Source organism: Rattus norvegicus, chromosome 16, assembly GCF_036323735.1.
Source record: "Rattus norvegicus strain BN/NHsdMcwi chromosome 16, GRCr8, whole genome shotgun sequence".
Taxonomy (NCBI): domain Eukaryota; kingdom Metazoa; phylum Chordata; class Mammalia; order Rodentia; family Muridae; genus Rattus; species Rattus norvegicus.
This window is the reverse complement of record NC_086034.1, coordinates 52,655,305-52,676,462: the sequence shown is the minus strand read 5'-3', so window position 1 is coordinate 52,676,462 and position 21,158 is coordinate 52,655,305. Positions and strand designations below refer to the sequence as shown.

Sequence of the window (21,158 nt, the reverse complement as noted above, 5' to 3'; positions counted from 1 at the left end):
GTTTCTGGTCTGCATTTCCCCAGAAAAGCCTCTAGCAGGTTAGGTAGGTGGGAGAACAGGGCCGGTTGGAGTGCTTCCGGCAACAATTTCTTTAGGCTAAGCTACACTTGCTTTAAAGTGATGGTGCCAGACTAGGCATTGGTGGTAGACTTAGGAGACTGAAGCAGGACAGCTGGAACTCAAGAACAGCGTGGGCTACAAAAAGAGCATGGGTCAGCCTGCGACCATGTCTCTAAACATCAAGGCTGATATTGGGCACCGTGGTTCTTCTCTGGAACACATAACGGTCCAGGAAGAAAGAAGAACCATCTACAGGTAGTAGATCCTGTAGTAACTCTCCCTCTAAGTGGAGTGAATGAAGAGGTAGGTTCATGCCAATAGTCATGAGGCGAACTCCAGGTTTCTTGTATCAGCTACTTTGTGTGTGTGTGTGAAGTCAAAGCAACTTAGATTTCAACACATGGACGAGAGCAGTCTATGTCTCCACCCCACCCCATCCACCTCTTCTTACCCTAGTGTTTGATATCTTACTTGGCAAAAAATGTCTACTTTGTTGTTGAACACACATCGAAGTCCAAGCTTGCAGCAAAATCCCTCCCCTGCAAATGATTAGCGTGTCCTCTTTCCTGATCATCAGCAGAGCCTAGAAACTGACTGTGGCAAGGAGAGAAAGAAGGGGAGAATGACGAGGACCTGGGAGGAGGAGGACCACCCACCCCAGAGTCTGATTGGAACCTCCCACCTGATGAGAAGCAACAGTTCCATCATGATTGACAATATAAGCCGTGAAGCCTGCTGACATGGGAATGATATTCCTGTGCATATACATATTTTTCTATATACATGTTTTATATGGAAATAGCAGTGACCCAGCCTCGAGGCCTAAACTTCTATGACCTCGAGTAGAGCTTTTTCCTTTGCCCACTAATTTTCTGGGGGGAAACAAGTCTACTGACTTTGTTTATAGTAAGGACCTCCTACCTTCCAGCTCCCTTGTGGTACCGATTACCTTGCTATGTGCTTCTTGGGAACCAGCCTGTGAACCTCCTTACATTCTCTAATAACCCTTCCAAATGAACAGCTTCAAGACCCATCAAGACTTTATATATGACTGTTGTAAAGACAGTGACACATCTCTTGCATAAGCCCACACTCCTGCTATAGGGTGCCTCTGTCTTTCTTTCTTAGTCTCTCTCTTAACCCTTGTGCTTACAGCAGAAGTTTAATGGGTGGGTGCATCTGAGTTTTCTATGAGCCCGGCCTACATAGGGAGTTCAAGGCCAGCCAAGGCCATGGTTGAGAGACATCATCTTAAAAACAAAACAGCAGCAGAAAAGAAAACCCACTGTTTAAAATATCTTTTAAGGTACCCAGTTCTGCATCGCTCTGGTTACTCCTGAATATCTCTTCTGCACCAAGTTCACTACTCCCTGTGTGGACTGAGCTGAGCTCCTGAGGATGCTGTGGGGAGACCAAGTGGAGCTTGGTCTCAGTCCCTGTCTCCATCAACAGTGGGAGTGGAGCTCCCGGTTTGCTCTCTCCTTGACTTTCATTTCACACATCCAAGAAGAGCGTCATCCCCCGAGTTGACTCCCATTTATCTCTTTTCATCCAAGCTTAAAAGGCAAACCTCCTCCCCATAAAGGGCTGGTCCAAGGTACCTCTCAGATATCCTGCAGATTCTCCGATCCCCCAGTATTCCTCAGTAGACAACTGCTACTATGCATATCAATGGTGGTACACACACTGCCTTAGAGTATCTAGGACAACCTGCTAGGTGGCTGGAGATGGGACACCCCACACTTTTGAACCTCTCTTTGGTGATTAACCACACTTGTAATCCGACAAAACATACACAGAAACAAGTCACTGCTTCACGTTTGCACTTGGCATGGTTTGGTTTTTATGTCACAAAGTCATACTTGTGATCACCTTTCTAGGACCATTCCATGGATCCCATTCACTTTCACCTCTCATTAAAAATAAATAAAAATTACATTTTCCTGGGGTATGTGAGATGCCTCAGTGGGTGAAGGTGCCTGATGACTGAGTTTGTGTGATAACTAAGTTTAAATTCTTGTGTTTAAGAGATTTATAAAAATCCCCCAAAATGCCTCTAGCCACTTGCCCAAGGTCAGATAACTCCCAGGAATGCTGGGGGCTGTTGTTCATGTAAGAAAACAAGCCACTGTTTTCCCTTCTGTAAACAGGGTCAGTTGCCCCAAGTACATAGGATGTGCTCGCTCACACATAGGTGGGAGGTATGTGGGCGGGAAGTATGTCAGGAGGTATGCTCATCCCGAATTGGATGAAGGTGGGATCCTTGTGGGGTTTGCCATTGTAATTCATCCTGGCCAGTATTTAATAAATCTTGTTTCAAATTTGACTTAAAAATTGTGGCAGTGGTTGTCTTAGTCAGGGTTTCTATTCCTGCACAGACATCATGACCAAGAAGCAAGTTGAGGAGGAAAGGGTTTATTCAGCTTACACTTCCACATTGCTGTTCATCACCAAAGGAAGTCAGGACTGGAGGTCAAGCAGGTCAGGAAGCAGGAGCTGATGCAGAGGCCGTGGAGGGATGTTACTTACTGGCTTGTTCAGCTTGATTTCTTATAGAACCCAAGACCACCAGCCCAGGGACAGCACCGCCTACAATGGGCTGGGTCCTCCCACCTTGATCACCAGTTGAGAAGATGCCCTACAGCTGGGTCTCATGGAGGCATTTCCACAACTGAGGCTCCTTCTTGTGTCAAGTTGATACACAAAACCAGCCAGTACAGTGGTCTTAACTCTTACCTGGTCGGATTAACATTTGGCCACATGGTGAAAGGAGAGAACCAAGTCCTTCAGGTCAAACCTCCATAGTTCCTGACAGACTAGGAGCTAGATTTCTGGATAGGCAGCCAGGGAGAGGAGGGGGCATGACAAAGTAATGAAGATGGTAAACTTCCAAGATGGCTGGCTTCCTATTCTCCAAGATGGCTGATTTCTTCCTCACTCTCCAGACACTGAGACAGTACACTAGGATCACTGTCAACTCCTGGATTTAGAATGATTCTAGCCTTTGTTGGATCACAGGAAATCACCCAAAACAGAGTCTTTCCAGCCTGAACAGCTCTGAGAGACTAGTTTGTGGTAATTCTCCCTCTCGTGAATGTCCTTTTTCCTTTCTTTCCCAAAGCAGGGCCACACCTAACCAATTAGGAGGTAAGCTAATACGCAATCTCTCTAGGTTTAAAACATCCAGGTTAGTGGGTGACCTTCAGATAACATTAGGATGTGTACCACTCTTCTTATACTCGTTCATGGTGTCAACCCAGTGTGTATCAACTCCTGTGCCGTTTAACATCACAGAGGAAAAAGTAGCTTGTTTGTTAACTGAGATTCTAGGAATCACCTGTAGGAGACCAAAATCTGCTGCAGTTTTCCAGCCAGGAGGAAGGAGACACACACCCTGAGTATGGCCTTCCTGACACCGTTACCCGAGCTCAGCATACTATCTTCCCAACATTCCTGAATTGCTCTCCTATTCCCTGTTTAAGCCCAGTCATTTACCTCGATTCCCCAAAAGAGTCTTTTCTGGGGGAGGAAATGTTAGATTTTCCCCATCTCCTCAATGTTCCAACTTTTGAATAAACCCAATTTCCTTCTTGCCATTCATGTTCTCCAAATCTTAGCTTTTGTGTGTTGAGCAGACGGACTCGGTTCTGCTAACACTAGAATAGGCCAAGAGCAGCCTCCAACCCTGGGTCTTCCCAAGAAGTTTCCCAAAAAAGCTCAGGACCCAAAGTCACCTTGAATATCATGAGTTAATCAGAAAGGGGTCCTCCAGCCAACTCCACCCTACTTTGATCACAGGAAAGTGACTGCTGTACCCCTGGCACAGAGCAGGCAAGCCAATGTTCCAAGAAGCCATCTTCAAGATGGACAAAAGTGATGTTATTCCAATAAACTGGCCTGTGTCACTTTGTCAAAAACACATGATACAAATGGCCCTTCAGTAGCAACTTGACTGAGAACAAGCAGGAGGAAATATTTAAGGCCTGAGAGATTAATACATGTAAAAATAAAATAAGGCTATCTGCCTTTCCCTGTTCCAGAGACAGTCTCATCTTCTCGTGCAGTGCTAGCCTTGTCCCATAGACAAGATAGTGAAGGTTGGTGTGACCGGATTTGGCTGTATTGGGTACCTCGTTACCAGGGCTGCCTTCTCTCCATCTGGCAAAGTGGAGATTGTTGCCATCAATGACTCCTTCATTGACTTCAACTATATGGTCTACATGTTCCAGTATGACTCTACCCATGGCAAATCCAATGGCACAGTCAAGGCTGAGAATGGGAAGCTGGTCATCAGCGGGAAGCCCATCACCATCTTTCAGGATCGAGATCCTGCTAACATCAAATGGAGTGACACTGGTGCTGAGTATGTTGAGGAGTCTACTGGTGTCTTCACCACCGTGGAGAAGGCTGGGGCTTACTTGAAGGGTGGGGCCAAAAGGGTCATCATCTCCGCCCCTTCCGCTGATGCCCCCATGTTTGTGATAGGTGTGAACCACGAGAAATATGACAACTCCCTCAAGATTGTCAGCAATGCATCCTGCATCACCAACTGCCAAGGCTGTGGGCAAGGTCATCCCAGAGCTGAACGGGAAGCTCACTGGCATGGCCTTCCGAGTCCCTACCCCCAATGTATCCATTATGGATCTGACATGCCACCTGAAGAAACCTGCCAAGTATGATGACATCAAGAAGGTGGTGAAGCAGGCATCTGAGGGCCCACTAAGGGGCATCCTGGGCTACACTGAGGACCAGGTCGTCTCCTGCAACTTCAACAGCAATTCCCACTCTTCCACCTTTGATGCTGGGGCTGGCATTGCTCTCAATGACAACTTTGTAAAGCTCATTTCCTGGTATGACAATGAATATGGCTACAGCAACAGGGTGGTGGACCTCATGGCCTACATGGCCTCCAAGGAGTAAGAAACCCTGGACCACCCACCCCACCCCAGCAAGGATACTGAGAGCAAGAGAGAGGCCCTCAGTTGCTGAGGAGTCCCCATCCCAACTTGGCCCCCAACACTGAGCATCTTCCTCACAATTTCCATCCCAGGCCCCCATAATAACAGGAGGGGACTAGGGAGCTCTCCCTACTCTCTTGAATACCATCAATAAGGTTTGCTGCACCCAAAAAATAAAATAATAGATAAATCTCTCCCACTTCCCCCACTGGCTGTATACAAGGACAGGTGTCATCCTCTCTGCAGAGTGCAGTCCTATCATTGAGCAGGTAGGAATATTACAAGGACAATACTTCCTCCAGAGTGAGAGGCTCTTAGCCCTATAATGTTAAACACTTGTAAAGGAACTATATTAAAACTGAACTCTTCAACAAGTACCAGCCACAGACGGTTCATTCCTTCCCAACGATGACTAAATGCAGGTGCTGTAAGGCACTGGGTGGCTTGGGATACAGGTCATTCTTGGACCTTGAGAATGTAAGTCTTTATCTGACCTAACACTCTCATGACAACGATGTAAAAGGTCACCTGACTTGACCGTCTTACTCAACTATTTTACCTTATCTACCTACCTGTGCAGTTATCAAATGCGCTGATCTATGACTTTGTACTGTGGTTGTAAAAATTCCCCTGATTTCCATGGTAGAACATGTCATTTGAGATGACCTGAATCTGTATTTCTGCCCCGTGGCCACTCATACTTGGATCACAACAGACTAATTTCTTATGTCTCTTTAAAGCAGCACTGGGATTTTCCAGACCTTACACCTGTGCATCTTGCTTAGTTGTTTGTTACTCAGTCTTTGGTGGGTTGGGTGGCTGGGTTTTGTATGAGAAGCCAGAGTAGCTGGCAAACAGTGGATTGGGGCGTAGTTCAGTGCAAGTGTGACCTCCTAGCACTCTTGAAACAGCTCAGAGATGAAAGAGAGGGAAACATACAATGGGGATAGAAATAGATAGGAAAACTAGCAAACTACAACTTCTAGAATTAAAAAAATGCACTATTTGGAATAAAAAATTCAGTACATTAGCTTAATAGTAAATTAGACTGTGTGCGCACACACACATAGGTCAGTTAAGCATAGACTTATGCCCACGGAGTCCTGAAAGAACCTTAACAGTCTTTGTGCTAGGATCCAGCAACCTAATCCATTTCTAAGTAAAGTCCAACAGGGCAGGAGAAGTAAATGTTTAAAAAAAAATAGTGGCTGAAATGTTTCCACATTTAATAGCGGTATCAACCCGCAGGTCCAAGGACCTGAACTTATCCAAGCATCCAAGAAAACCAGCGTGGGGTACATTATAATCAAATGCTAAAAGCAAGTTCGGAGGGATGACTCAGTGGGAAGAAGTGTTTGCTCTGCAAGTGTGGGGACATGAGTTAGACTAGCTCATGTGTAACAGTGGATGCCTATAAACCCAGCTTGGAGTGGGGAGCAGAAACAGGTGTATCCCCAGAAGCTAACCAAAACACGAGCTCTTCTTTCAGTAAAAGACCTGGTCTCAAAACAAGGTACAGGGAGCTAGAGGAGGGTATTCCAATATTAACATCTGTCTTCACACATGCACGTGGGTAAGTACCTATAAGACACACACACACACACACACACACACACACACACACAGAGGAAAGAATATTTATAAGGACTCAAAATGTCATAAAACAATGCAAGTAATCACAATGGAATGGGCTCTTCAGGGCACTTGTGGTGCTTTGAATGAAAATGGCTCCATAGGCTCAGACAACTGGCACTCCTGAGAGTTGTGGCCTTGTTGGAGTGGGTGTGGCATGCTGGAGGAAGCATGTCAGTCCGGGCAGGCTCTGTGGTCTCAGCCACTCAAGCTGGGCCTATGTCTCACTCTCTTCCTGCTACCCGAGGTCACAGATGTAGAACTGTCAGCTCCTTCTCCAGCACCGTGTCTGCCTGTGTACTGCCATGTTTCTTGCATGAAGATATGGATAAAAACCATCCCTATTTAAATGTTTTCCTTTATAGGAGTTTACATAGTCATGATGTCTCTTCACAGCAATAAAACCCTAAGACTGTACTCAATGGTTGTAAAACAAAACAAAACAGAACAGAACAAAACAGAACAGAACAAAAGCCCTGTAAATTTGAATTTTGTATCCAAACATTTACAAATGAGTCATACTAAGAGTGGTGGTATATGTTTGAAAGTCTAGCTACTGGGAAGGCTAAGACAGAATAATTTCAAGTTTGAGGCCAGTCTGGGCTATATAATGAGATCCTGGAGGGAGTAGATGACTTTAAAATATTTTCAGACAAACAAAGCTGAGACTATATTAGCAGAAGATATGGATTGCAAGAACTATTAAATGGTGCTCTTTGGGACTAAGGAAGATAATAGGAACTAGGGGGAAGGTTCCAGATACGATAAACAGGTAATTAATTTGGCTTTTCAGTGTTACATGAGAACAGAATGGTTGAACACAAGCAACAACTTATTGTTATAACACAGAAATAAGGTATGTGGTGACACCGTGGGAGTGAGTATCAAACATTAATGATGGTTTCCTGTACAAGATGTGGCACATCACTGTAAACTCAAAGAAACAACCAACAATTAGCTGATACAAGAGATAAAAATACTAAACTCATGAAATTAACTAAGCACGAGGAGCAAACAAAACCCACAAATATTGAGAGATAAAAGGAGATCGACATTGTTTACAGCAACATTAGATATAAACAGCTGTGACACTCCATAAAATGACAGACCAAAAAGCAATGCTCTGCCTGCATCAAGTCTGCTCTAAGAAATTCATCTCAAATAAAATATATAGAGTTTAAAAGTAAAAGGTCAAAAAAGAACTAAGTAAGCAGATGCTAATCACCAAAAACTGACGTTTATGCTAATCATTTTGTAATTTAATCCCAGCACCAGGGAGGCAGAGTCAGGCAGATCTCTGCGTTGTGGTCAGCCTGGTCTACAAAATGATTTCCAGGACAGCCAGGGGCTCCACACAGAGCACCTTTATCCGACCTGCTGATCTGGAAGCATACAGGTTAGATTGCCCCACTTCACTCATTTCCTCTGTTCTCAGAGTCCTCTGAGGCACTTCAGCTTCCCTGAGCAGCCTGCTGTTCCCTGGAACTACATTATACTGACACTTTTCTGTCCATCTTCTACCCTAACCACCATGGGCTCAGGGCCACACCCAACTTTTGCCTTCTTGAATTCCATTGTCCAGCCCATGGCTACTCACTAGAGGCCTGCCACACTAGGATCAATGACAGGATCCTACTACAACAGGAACATTCAGGGACAACCTGATTGCTAAAGGCCAGCTCAAGAATACAATCAACAAAAGCCAGGACAATGTGACACCTTCAGAGCACAGCTATTCAACTACAGCAAGCACAAGAAAAGGGCTTTAAAAAGGAAATGAATAAATCATTTAAAGAAATAGAGTAAAATACAACCAAACAGGTAAATGTCTTTAAAGAGGAAACACATAAATCCCTTAAGAAATACAGGAAAATACAGCTAAACAGGTAAAGGAAATGAATAAAACTGTACAAGACCTGAAAGTGAAAATAGAAGCAATAAAACAAACTCAAACTGAGGGAATCCTGGAAATGGAAATCCTAGGGAAGAGAACAGAAACAACATCACCAACACAAGAGATAGATGAAAAAAACCTCAGGCATAGAAGAGACAATAGAAGAAATTGATACATGGGTCAAAGAAAATGTTAAATCTAAAAAATTCCTGACACAAAATATCCAGGAAATTTGGGATACCATGAAAGGACATAACCTATGAACAATAAGAATGGAAGAAGGTGAAGAGTCCTAGCTTCAAGGACCAGAAAATATTTTCAACAAAATCATAGAAGAAAACTTCCCAGCCTAAAGAAAGAGATGCCTATAAACATGCAAGAAGATTATAGAACAACAAACAGATTGGACCAAAAAAGAAAACCCTCCTGTCACATAATAATCAAAACACTAAAGCTACAGAACAAAGAAAGGTTATTAAAAGATGCAAGGGGAAAAGGCCAGGTAACATACAAAGGCAGACCTATCAGAATTACACCTGAATTCTCAACAGAGACTCTAAAAGCTAGAAGGGGCTGGACAGATGTCTTGCAGCCTCTAAGAAACCACAGATGTCAACCTAGACTACTATACTAAGTAAAACTCTCAATTACTATGGATGGAGAAAACAAGATATTTCAAGACAAAACCAAACTTAAACAATATCTATCTACAAATCCAGCCCTACACAAAATACTAGATGAAAAACTCCAACATAAGGTGGATAACATCCAAGAAAACACAGGAAATAAGTAATTCCAAACCATCAAAAGCTAGGGAAACACACACACACACACACACACACACACACACACACACACACACACACACACACCACCACCACCACCACCACCACCACCACCACCACCACCAACCACAACAACAACAACAACAACATCAAGATAACAGGAATTAACAATCACTGGTCATTAACATCTCTCAACACCAATGGACTCAATTCTCTAATAAAAAGACACAGGCTAACAGAGTGGATGTGAAAACAGGATCCATCATTCTGCTGCATACAAGAAACCTCAGCAACAAAGATAAACATTACCTCAGAGTAATGGGCTGAAAAAAAGTTGTTTGGTTTTTTGTTTGTTTGTTTGTTTGTTTGTTTTTTGGTTTTTTTTAAAGCAAACCCAAGAATAGCCATTCTAATATCTAATAAAATAGACTTTCAACCAAATTAATCAAAAGAGATGGGGAAGTCTAGCTTTCAATCTATGGTGGACTCATAAAGATGTTTTATGATTTTCTTGTATCTGTTGAGGCTTGCTTTGTTACTTACTATATATATGGTCAATTTTGGAGAAGGTTCTGTGAAGAACTGAGAATAAGGTATATTCTTTTGTGGTTGGATGAAATGTTCTGTAGATATATTTGGTCCATTTGATTCATAACATTGGTTAGTTTCATTATTTCTCCATTTAGTTTTTGACTGCATGTCCTGTTGATTGGTGAGAGTAGGGTATTGATAGTAGGTATCCCACTCTTTTTTTTTTATTAACTTGAGTATTTCTTATTTACATTTCGAATGTTATTCCCTTTCCCGGTTTCCGGGCAAACAGCCCCCTAATCCCTCCCCCTCCCCTTCTTTATGGGTGTTCCCCTCCCCACCTTCCCCGCATTGCCTCCCTCCCACCAAAAATCACGTTCACTGGGGGTTCAGTCTTAGCAGGACCCAGGGCTTTCTCTTACACTGGTGATCTTACTAGGATATTCATTGCTACCTATGAGGTCAGAGTCCAGGGTCAGTCCATGTATAGTCTTTGGGTAGTGGCTTAGTCCCTGGAAGCTCTGGTTGCTTGGCATTGTTGTACATATGGGGTCTCGAGCCCCTTCAAGCTCTTCCAGTTCTTTCTCTGATTCCTTCAACGGGGGACCTATTCTCAGTTCAGTGGTTTGCTGCTGGCATTCGCCTCTGTATTTGCTGTATTCTGGCTGTGTCTCTCAGGAGAGATCTACATCCGGCTCCTGTCGGTCTGCACTTCTTTGCTTCATCCATCTTGTCTAATTGGGTGGCTGTATATGTATGGGCCACATGTGGGGCAGGCTCTGAATGGGTGTTCCTTCAGTCTCTGTTTTAATCTTTGCCTCTCCCTTCCCTGCCAAGGGTATTCTTTTTCCTCATTTAAAGAAGGAGTGAAGCATTCACATTTTGATCATCCGTCTTGAGTTTCATGTGTTCTATGCATCTAGTGTAATTCAAGCATTTGGGCTAATAGCCACTTATCAATGAGTGCATACCATGTATGTCTTTCTGTGATTGGGTTAGCTCACTCAGGATGATATTTTCCAGTTCCAACCATTTGCCTATGAATTTCATAAAGGCATTGTTTTTGATAGCTGAGTAATATTCCATTGTGTAGATGTACCACATTTTCTGTATCCATTCCTCTGTTGAAGGGCATCTGGGTTCTTTCCATTTTCTGGCTATTATAAATAAGGCTGCGATGAACATAGTGGAGCACGTGTCTCTTTTGTATGTTGAGGCATCTTGTGGGTATATGCCCAAGAGAGGTATAGCTGGATCCTCAGGCAGTTCAATGTCCAATTTTCTGATGAACCTCCAGACTGATTTCCAGAATGGTTTTACCAGTCTGCAATCCCACCAACAATGCAGGAGTGTTCCTCTTTCTCCACATTGTCGCCAGCATTTGTTGTCACCTGAGTTTTTGATCTTAGCCATTCTCACTGGTGTGCGGTGAAATCTCAGGGTTGTTTTGATTTGCATTTCCCTTATGACTAAAGATGTTGAACATTTCTTTAGGTGTTTCTCAGCCATTCGGCATTCCTCAGCTGTGAATTCTTTGTTTAGCTCTGAACCCCATTTTTTAATAGGGTTATTTGTTTCCCTGCGGTCTAACTTCTTGAGTTCTTTGTATATTTTGGATATAAGGCCTCTATCTGTTGTAGGATTGGTAAAGATCTTTTCCCAATCTGTTGGTTGCCGTTTTGTCCTAACCACAGTGTCCTTTGCCTTACAGAAGCTTTGCAGTTTTATGAGATCCCATTTGTCGATTCTTGACCTTAGAGCATAAGCCATTGGTGTTTTGTTCAGGAAATTTTTTCCAGTGCCCATGTGTTCGAGATGCTGCCCTAGTTTTTCTTCTATTAGTTTGAGTGTGTCTGGTTTGATGTGGAGGTCCTTGATCCACTTGGACTTAAGCTTTGTACAGGGTGATAAGCATGGATCGATTTGCATTCTTCTACATGTTGACCTCCAGTTGAACCAGCACCATTTGCTGAAAATGCTATCTTTTTTCCATTGGATGGTTTTGGCTCCTTTGTCAAAAATCAAGTGACCATAGGTGTGTGGGTTCATTTCTGGGTCTTCAATTCTATTCCATTGGTCTATCTGTCTGTCTCTGTACCAATACCATGCAGTTTTTATCACTATTGCTCTGTAATACTGCTTGAGTTCAGGGATAGTGATTTCCCCTGAAGTCCTTTTATTGTTGAGGATAGCTTTAGCTGTCCTGGGTTTTTTAGAATGGCTACTCCAGCTTGCTTCTTCTGACCATTTGCTTGGAAAGTTGTTTTCCAGCCTTTCACTCTGAGGTAGTGTCTGTCTTTGTCTCTGAGGTGTGTTTCCTGTAGGCAGCAGAATGCAGGGTCCTCGTTGAGTATCCAGTTTGTTAATCTATGTCTTTTTATTGGGGAGTTGAGGCCATTGATATTGAGAGATATTAAGGAATAGTGATTATTGCTTCCCGTTATATTCATATTTGGAAGTGAGGTTATGTTTGTGTGCTTTCATTCTCTTTGTTTTGTTGCCAAGACGATTAGTTTCTTGCTTCTTCTAGGGTATAGCTTGCCTCCTTATGTTGGGCTTTACCATTTATTATCCTTTGTAGTGCTGGATTTGTAGAAAGATATTGTGTAAATTTGGTTTTGTCATGGAATATCTTGGTTTCTCCATCAATGTTAATTGAGAGTTTTGCTGGATACAGTAACCTGGGCTGGCATTTGTGTTCTCTTAGGGTCTGTATGACATCAGTCCAGGATCTTCTGGCCTTCATAGTTTCTGGCGAGAAGTCTGGTGTGATTCTGATAGGTCTGCCTTTATATGTTACTTGACCTTTTTCCCTTACTTCTTTTAATATTCTTTCTTTATTTTGTGCGTTTGTTGTTTTGACAATTATGTGACGGGAGGTGTTTCTTTTCTGGTCCAATCTATTTGGAGTTCTGTAGGCTTCTTGTATGTCTATGGGTATCTCTTTTTTTAGGTTAGGGAAGTTTTCTTCTATGATTTTGTTGAAGATATTTACTGGTCCTTTGAGCTGGGAGTCTTCACTCTCTTCTATACCTATTATCCTTAGGTTTGATCTTCTCATTGAGTCCTGGATTTCCTGTATGTTTTGGACCAGTAGCTTTTTCCGCTTTACATTATCTTTGACAGTTGAGTCAATGATTTCTATGGACTCTTCTGCTCCTGAGATTCTCTCTTCCATCTCTTGTATTCTGTTGGTGAAGCTTGTATCTACAGCTCCTTGTCTCTTCTTTTGGTTTTCTATATCCAGGGTTGTTTCCATGTGTTCTTTCTTGATTGCTTCTATTTCCATTTTTAATTCCTTCAACTGTTTGATTGTGTTTTCCTGGAATTCTTTCAGGGATTTTTGTGTCTCCTCTCTATGGGCTTCTACTTGTTTATTTATGTTTTCCTGGAATTCTTTCAGGGATTTTTGTGTCTCCTCTCTATGGGCTTCTACTTGTTTATTTATGTTTTCCTGGAATTCTTTCAGGCATTTTTGCGATTCCTCTCTGTAGGCTTCTTCTTGTTCTCTAAGGGAGTTCTTCACGTCTTTCTTGAAGTCCTCCAGCATCATGATCAAAAATGATTTTGAAACTAGATCTTGCTTTTCTGGTGTGTTTGGATATTCCATGTTTGTTTTGATGGGAGAATTGGGCTCCGATGGTGCCATGTAGTCTTGGTTTCTGTTGCTTGGGTTCCTGCGCTTGCCTCTCGCCATCAGATTACCTCTAGTGTTACTTTGTTCTGCTATTTCTGACAGTGGCTAGACTGTCCTATAAGCCTGTGTGTCAGGAGTGCTGTAGACCTGTTTTCCTCTCTTTCAGTCAGTTATGGGGACAGAGTGTTCTGCTTTCGGGCGTGTAGTTTTTCCTATTTACAGGTCTTCAGCTGTTCCTGTGGGCCTGTGTCTTGAGTTCACCAGGCAGCTTTCTTGCAGCAGAAAATTTGGTCTTACCTGTGGTCCCGAGGCTCAAGTTCCCTCGTGGGGTGCTGCCCATGGGCTCTCTGCAGCGGCAGCAACCAGGAAGACCTGTGCCGCCCCTTCCGGGAGCTTCAGTGCACCAGGGTTCCAGATGGTCTTTGGCTTTTTCCTCTGGCGTCCGAGATGTGTGTGCAGAGAGCAGTCTCTTCTGGTTTCCCAGGCTTGTCTGCCTCTCTGAAGGTTTAGCTCTCCCTCCCACAGGATTTGGGTGCAGAGAACTGTTTATCCGGTCTTTTTCCTTCAGGTTCAGGCAGTGTCTCAGGCAGGGGTCCTGCCGCTCCTGGGCCCTCCCCCACGGGAGCCCAGAGGCCTTATACAGTTTCCTCTTGGGCCAGGGATGTGGGCAGGGGTGAGCAGTGTTGGTGGTCTCTTCCGCTCTGCAGCCTCAGGAGTGCCCACCTGACCAGGCGGTTGGGTCTCTCTCTCTCACGGGGTCTGGGAGCAGAGAGCTGCTGCGGGCCGGGATCCGAGGGAGCATATCCAGTTTGTTAATCTATGTCTTTTTATTGGGGAGTTGAAGCCATTGATGTTGAGAGATATTAAGGAATAGTGATTTTTTTGCTTCCTGTTACATTCATATTTGGATGTGAGGTTATGTTTGTGTGCTTTTCTTCTCATTGTTTTGTTGCCAAGACGATTAGTTTCTTGCTTCTTCTAGGGTGTAGCTTGCCTCCTTGTGTTGGGCTTTACCATTTATTTTCCTTTGTAGCGCTGGATTTGTAGAAAGATATTGTGTAAATTTGGTTTTGTCATGGAATATCTTGGTTTCTCCATCTATGTTAATTGAGAGTTTTGCAGGATACAGTAACATGGGCTGGCATTTGTAGTCTCTTAGGGTCTGTATGACATCTGTCCAGGATCTTCTGGCCTTTATAGTTTCTGGCGAAAAGTCTGGTGTGATTCTGATAGGTCTGCCTTTATATGTTACTTGACCTTTTTCCCTTACTGCTTTTAATATTCTTTCTTTATTTTGTGCATTTGGTGTTTTGACTATTATGTGACGGGAGGTGTTTCTTTTCTGGTCCAACCTATTTGGAGTTCTGTAGGCTTCTTGTATGCCTATGGGTATCTCTTTTTTTAGGTTAGGGAAGTTTTCTTCTATGATTTTGTTGAAGATATTTACTGGTCCTTTGAGCTGGGCGTCTTCACTCCCTTCTATACCTATTATCCTTAGGTTTGATCTTCTCATTGAGTCCTGGATTTCCTGTATGTTTTTCTGTTTTACATTATCTTTGACTGTTGAGTCGATGATTTCTATGGAATCTTCTGCTCCTGAGATTCTCTCTTCTATCTCTTGTATTCTGTTGGTGATGCTTGTATCTACGGCTCCTTGTCTCTTCCTTTGGTTTTCTATATCCAGGCTTGTTTCCATGTGTTCTTTCTTGATTGCTTCTATTTCCATTTTTAATTCCTTCAACTGTTTGATTGTGTTTTCCTGGAATTCTTTCAGGAATTTTTGTGATTCCTCAAGGCTTCTACTTGTTTATTTATGTTTTTCTGTGTTTCTCTAAGGGAGTTCTTCATGTCTTTCTTGAAGTCCTCCAGCATCATGATCAAATATGATTTTGAAACTAGATCTTGCTTTTCTGGTGTGTTTGGATATTCCGTGTTTGCTTTGGTGGGAGAAGTGGGCTCTGATGATGCCATGTAGTCTTGGTTTCTGTTGCTTCGGTTCCTGCGCTTGCCTCTCGCCATCAGATTATCTCTAGTGTTACTTTGTTCTGCTATTTCTGACAGTGGCTAGACTGTCCTATAAGCCTGTGTGTCAGGAGTGCTGTAGACCTGTTTTCTTTCAGCCAGTTATGGGGACAGAGTGTTCTGATTTCGGGCCTGTAGTTTTTCCTATTTACAGGTCTTCAGCTGTTCCTGTGGGCCTGTGTCTTGAGTTCACCAGGCAGGTCGCTTGGAGCTGGAAGGTTTGTTTTACCTGTGGTCCAGAGGCTCAAGTTTGCTCATGGGGTGTTGCTTATGAGCTCTCCGAGGCGGCAGCGACCAGGAAGATCTGCGCTGCCCTTTCCGGGAGCTTCCGTGCACCAGATGGCGTTTGGTGTTTTCCTCTGGAGTCAGAGATGTGGGCCGAGTGTAGACTCTTCTGGTTTGCCAGGCGTGTCTGCCTCTCTGAAGGTTTAGCTCTCCCTCCCACGGGATTTGGGTGCAGAGAACTGTTTATCTGGTCGGTCCCTTCAGGTTCCGGCGGTGTCTCAGACGCAGCGAATTTCCTGCTCCTGTGCCCTTATCCAAGGGAATCCAGAGGCCGTATACAGTTTCCTCTTGGGCCAGGGATGTGGGCAGGGGTGGGCAGTGTTGGTGGTCTCTTCTGCTCTGCAGTCTCAGGAGTGCCCACCTGTCTCGGCGGTGAGCTCTCTCTCCCACGGGGTTTGGGAGCAGTGAGTTTGGTATCCCAGTCTTAATGTGCACAATTTAAGCTTTAATAATGTTCCTTTTACAAATGTGTGTGCCCTTGCATTTGGAGCATAGATGCTCAGAATTGAGATGTCATCTTATTAGATTTTTCCTTTGATGTGTATGAAGTGTCCTTCCCCATCTAAGACAGGGTGTCACTGTATAGTCCCAGCTTTCTATCTAGAATGTGCTGTGTCCTCCAGGGTGGTCAGAAACTCATGCTATTCCCTCAAGTCCAAGGCTTCCAAATGCTTTCATTCAGGCAGATGGCTGGAGAAGGTTGTTTTCACATGTGCATTGGAAATTTTCTCACTGCCTTTTTTTCTTCCCTTGTAATTCATTTGATTCTGACTAAATATTATTTTATGAATTTCATTTGGCAATAGAAATAACATTTATTTGGCAACAGAAAAATCAGCTTCAGACATATGAGAGATTCCTAAATGTTTGGAAATAAATGCACTCCTAAGTAATACAATGGTCAAATAAATTTCTAAATGTTTTGAACTGAATTGCAATAAAATTACTGTTTATTAAAATGTATGAGACGCAGCTAATGTAGTACCCAAGAGGAAAATTTATAGGATTAACACTTGTAATAGAGAATAAGAAATGTCTGAATACCATGCAAGCTTCTATCTTAGGAAGCTAGATAAAGGGAAGAAAAGTTAACCCAAATTACAAACTCAGTCGGAATGAAAAAAGAAGAGGGAAAAAAGTAAAAGTAAAACTATCAAAATAAAACCCTGGCTCTGGATAAGAGTATCAATGGTAAGAGAGTTCATGGATTCTGATGCTAGAAGGCTCAGTGGTAGGATGAAGTTCTAGAAATTGCTTTCTAACTTAATATTCCAAGTGCAAGGTCAGAAGCTTGGTGAGACTAGGAGAGGTGGGTTAGAGGCTGTGAAGTAAAGCAGCTATGTACTGGGCCCCTAGGGTTACAGACAAGCAGATGTCCTTGTGTTGGGTACTGATGACAGCATTAGCTTCCCCTGATGTTTAATAAGCTTTCTGCCTACTATTTAATTACATATAATGTCATCCTTGTAAAACATGGGTAGGTTGGCTATTACCCCATTTTACAGTTCAAGAAACTGTTCAAAAGCCAGATGGCTGCCTCAAGGGTATAAAATCTGCTGGTGGGAAACTGAGCCCTGGGACCAGGCTATAGGCTAAGTCTATGGCTGGTTTTTACAGTTATTCTTGCAAGGTAGATCATAGAATTGAGATGGACTGTTCATAGCTCATCTAAGACCCCTATCTCTCCATGCTGCAATGTGACCGGCATGGTCCTGTGTCAGTTCTGTTACAGACATCCACAGATGCTATATGTTCATGAGTACAGTGGTCCTGCCCTGCCTGCCAAATAGTTTGGTTCTCCCCAACTTCCGACTCCTACAGTCTTTCTGCTCCCCCCTTTCCACAATGGTCCTTGAGCCTTTCGGAGTTGGTGTGATACAGATGATCCGCTTGCCAATGAACATTCCACTGACATGTATTCTCCATGCTTTAGACCATTTCTGAGTTTCTGCACCATCCCCCATGCAAGGAACCATCTCTGACGAGGTCAGATGTCTAGTATCCTACCCTTCCTTACAGTGGCTGAAAGCACAAAAATGTTAACCCATTTGTTTAGATGTGATATTTCATCATTGCAGAGACCTAACTCAGGGTGATTTGGAAGACTGGATACCTTATAAGAAAATTAGTTACAAGTATGACAAAATGTGGAACAAATACTATCGATTAGTTTCACAAACATTTATTGAGGTCATGCTGTGTGCTTAGTAGACTTGTAGATATAGTAGGACTGTAGTCCTACTATAGTAAGAGACCAAACTCTGAGGAAACCCCTGTCCTGTTGGTCTTTTCATGTGAATGGGCAGATTATATATGGATAAATAAAGCACAGTGGCAAGTGGTCAAAGGACTAAACCATGGAAAGGACTTGGGAATTGCCTTTGGACTGAGTCTGAACTCTAAGGCTTACTATTACGCAGTTTCTGATACCTGAGGACATTATAAGGAACCATGGATGGATGACTTAACTTCATGTTACCCCCCCTACAGGTTCATATGGATAAGATCTCCCAAACAAACAGCCTTTCTGTCATGGGACTCAGGGCAGTTCCTGCTGATGCTTATGTGGTGGTTTTAGTTCCCTGGTAGCCTCTGGAAGTTATTGAACAAGCCACCATAGGAATTTGGGAGGCAGGAGTTACCTTCTCCAGACTCCTGTTATGTTCCCCTACATTTCTGTTCTGAAGGAGGCCCTTCTGTGTTTTCATTCTGTATTCTTCCTCTTGGCTGCAGCTAATAAATCTCCATACTTGTCGGTCTCAGCCTTCCAGGGTTACATGGCATGCATTTGGCCTTCCCCAAACTCTTAAGAGCAGGGACACTGTCCCCCATCACCAACAAGACAAATAGAAGACTATCAGAACAGCGATGCAGTACAAAGTCCCTGTTTATACTAATGAAAATTTCTGGAAATGGTAGGTGGAGGTAAGGCTTTGCACAACACTGTGACAATATGCCTTGCTACTGGTTTGTATGCTCCCAGTGACTGTGTTGGCAAAGTTTACATTGTGTCTATTCTGCATTGTACAAACTGCAAAGTACATTGAAAAGGCAGTGATGGGGTTGAGAGTAATAGCCTGCACAGGATACTGAGGAAAGACCTTTCTGAGATATCACATGGTAAAGAAAGATGGAGAGAGGGGGAGGGGTGTGACAAGGGAAATGGGGGAGGGGAGAGAGGGGGGAAAGAGAGAGGGAGGGAGGAGAGGGGAAGGGAGGTAAGGAGAGAGAGAGAGAGATATGAATAAAGAACTGAAGTGGAAGCAAGCCATTTGGAGGTCTATGGTAGAACCCAATTGCTGTAGTTCTGACATCTACTGTTCACGATGGCACATACCTGTAATCCCAGGGACAGAGGAGGATCAGAAGTTCAAAAGGAGAACCAGAAGTTCAAGATCAACCTTGATTATATAGCAAGTTGGGAGACCAGCTTGAACTATGTGAGACCTGCCCAAACAACCAAGAAAATCCCCCAAGAACACAGAAGATAATATCCTATAAAACGAGAAGAAGCTGAATAAAAATGATCTCTGAGGAACTTGCCAAGGCCACATGACTGACCACAGGTGGTGTGGGCCACTGCTTACCTGAGACCAGGTGAGCTCTTCAATGGGCAGTGTTCTTCCCTGAACATGCAGATACATGGGGCATGCAGGAAAGGAAGGTCTGTAAAAATTAACCTGAAATGGTTAGGCACAGTGACACACATCCAAGTCCTGCACTCAAGAGGCAGAGTCAGGAGACTCACATAGCCAGACATTATCTCTTTTTTTTTTTTTGTTCTTTTTTTCCGGAGCTGGGGACCGAACCCAGGGCCTTGCGCTTCCTAGGCAAGCACTCTACCACTGAGCTAAATCCCCAACCCTGCCAGACATTATCTTAAGCACATGAACAAAATTCACTTGTAATACATGCACCCTCAGCTTCTCATTGTTATCTTCTTGTTACTCTCAGAATTAAAAAAATAAATTATATATATATATATATATATATATATATATATATATATATATATATGAAGTTGTATATACATGTGTATACATGGAGTTGTTGGAAATATGATGGGAAGGAAATCACTATTTTTAAATGAGTTATTTAATTTTTCATAATATACATCATATTTTGAGCATGTTCTAATCCCCATAATCCACACGCCCTTCTCTCTGTTCCTGTTAATCTCTTGCCCTTAGACAGTTTTATTTCTATTTTCATGTCATGTATACATACATGTGGTCTCAGAACCACAAATGACAGAAAACATGTTTGTCTTTCTGGGATTGGCATGATTTGTTTAATTAATCCGGTTACCTTCAGCGGTATCCATTTTCTTGCATGTGACTTCTTACTTTTTTATGGCTGAAAAAATATTCCACTCCAGATACACCACATTTCCTTTCTTTATTTCTTTCTTTGTTCTTGGACACCCAGGTTTGTTCTGTAACTTAGCTATTGTGACTGGAGTTACTAGAAGAAACCCTGCAGCATGCTGACTTGAAGTTGTTTGGGGGAAATACTGGGAAAAACAGCCTGTTCTTATGGAAGACCCATGTTTGGTATCGTGGGAAATCTCCATACCAACTTGGATAGTGGCAGGACTACTTTGCATGGCCACCAGCAGTGTATGTGGATCTCCGTCTGTCTGCATCCCTGCCAGCATTTGTTATGTTTCTTAATGACTGTTGTCTGATTGAGTTAGTTAGATCTCAACATAGTCTCTTGATTTGTATTCACCACTTTTAGTTCAAGTAGTAGTGTGGTGACAGACTTATGCAGATTTCCAAGTCTAGAGAGTGAAGTTTCTCTAGTGGTGACTTTAACCACCATGTTACCACTATTGATTGAAGGATGGTTTGTTTAGGGGGTTAAATTTTACTTTGTCCCTGTCTTAGCTACTTTTCTTTTGCTGTCAAGACACCATAACCAAAGCAACTTAGAGAAAAAAGAGTTTATTGGGGTTTGCAGTTTCAGAGGGAGAGAGTCCATGGCCATCCTGGTGAGACCCCGGTAATAGGATGCTGCCATGCTTCTGCCTTGATGATAATGGGCTGAACCTTTGAACCTGTAAGTCAATTAAATGTTGTCCTTATAGGAGTTGCTTTGGTCATGGTGTCTGTTCACAGCAGTAAACCTCTAACTAAGGCGCTTATGTTTCTACATCACTGTTCATCATTAAAGGAAGTGAGGACAGTAACTCAAACAGGGCAGGAACTTAAAGGCAAAAGCTGATGCAGAAGCCATAAAGGAGCGCTGCTTATTGGCTTATTCCTTGTGTCTTGTGCAACCTGTTTCTTACAGAACCCATGACCACTAACCCAGGGGTAGCCCTAGCCATGACAGACTGGGCCCTCCCACAT

The 21,158-nt window shown here is 43.1% G+C and overlaps 1 pseudogene; it reads left to right on the top strand.

The window, feature by feature from the left end:
• Positions 1 to 226: 226 nt before the first annotated feature.
• LOC108353101 (glyceraldehyde-3-phosphate dehydrogenase pseudogene) lies at positions 227 to 5,061 on the top strand (annotated as a pseudogene).
• The last annotated feature ends 16,097 nt before the right edge of the window (positions 5,062 to 21,158 follow it).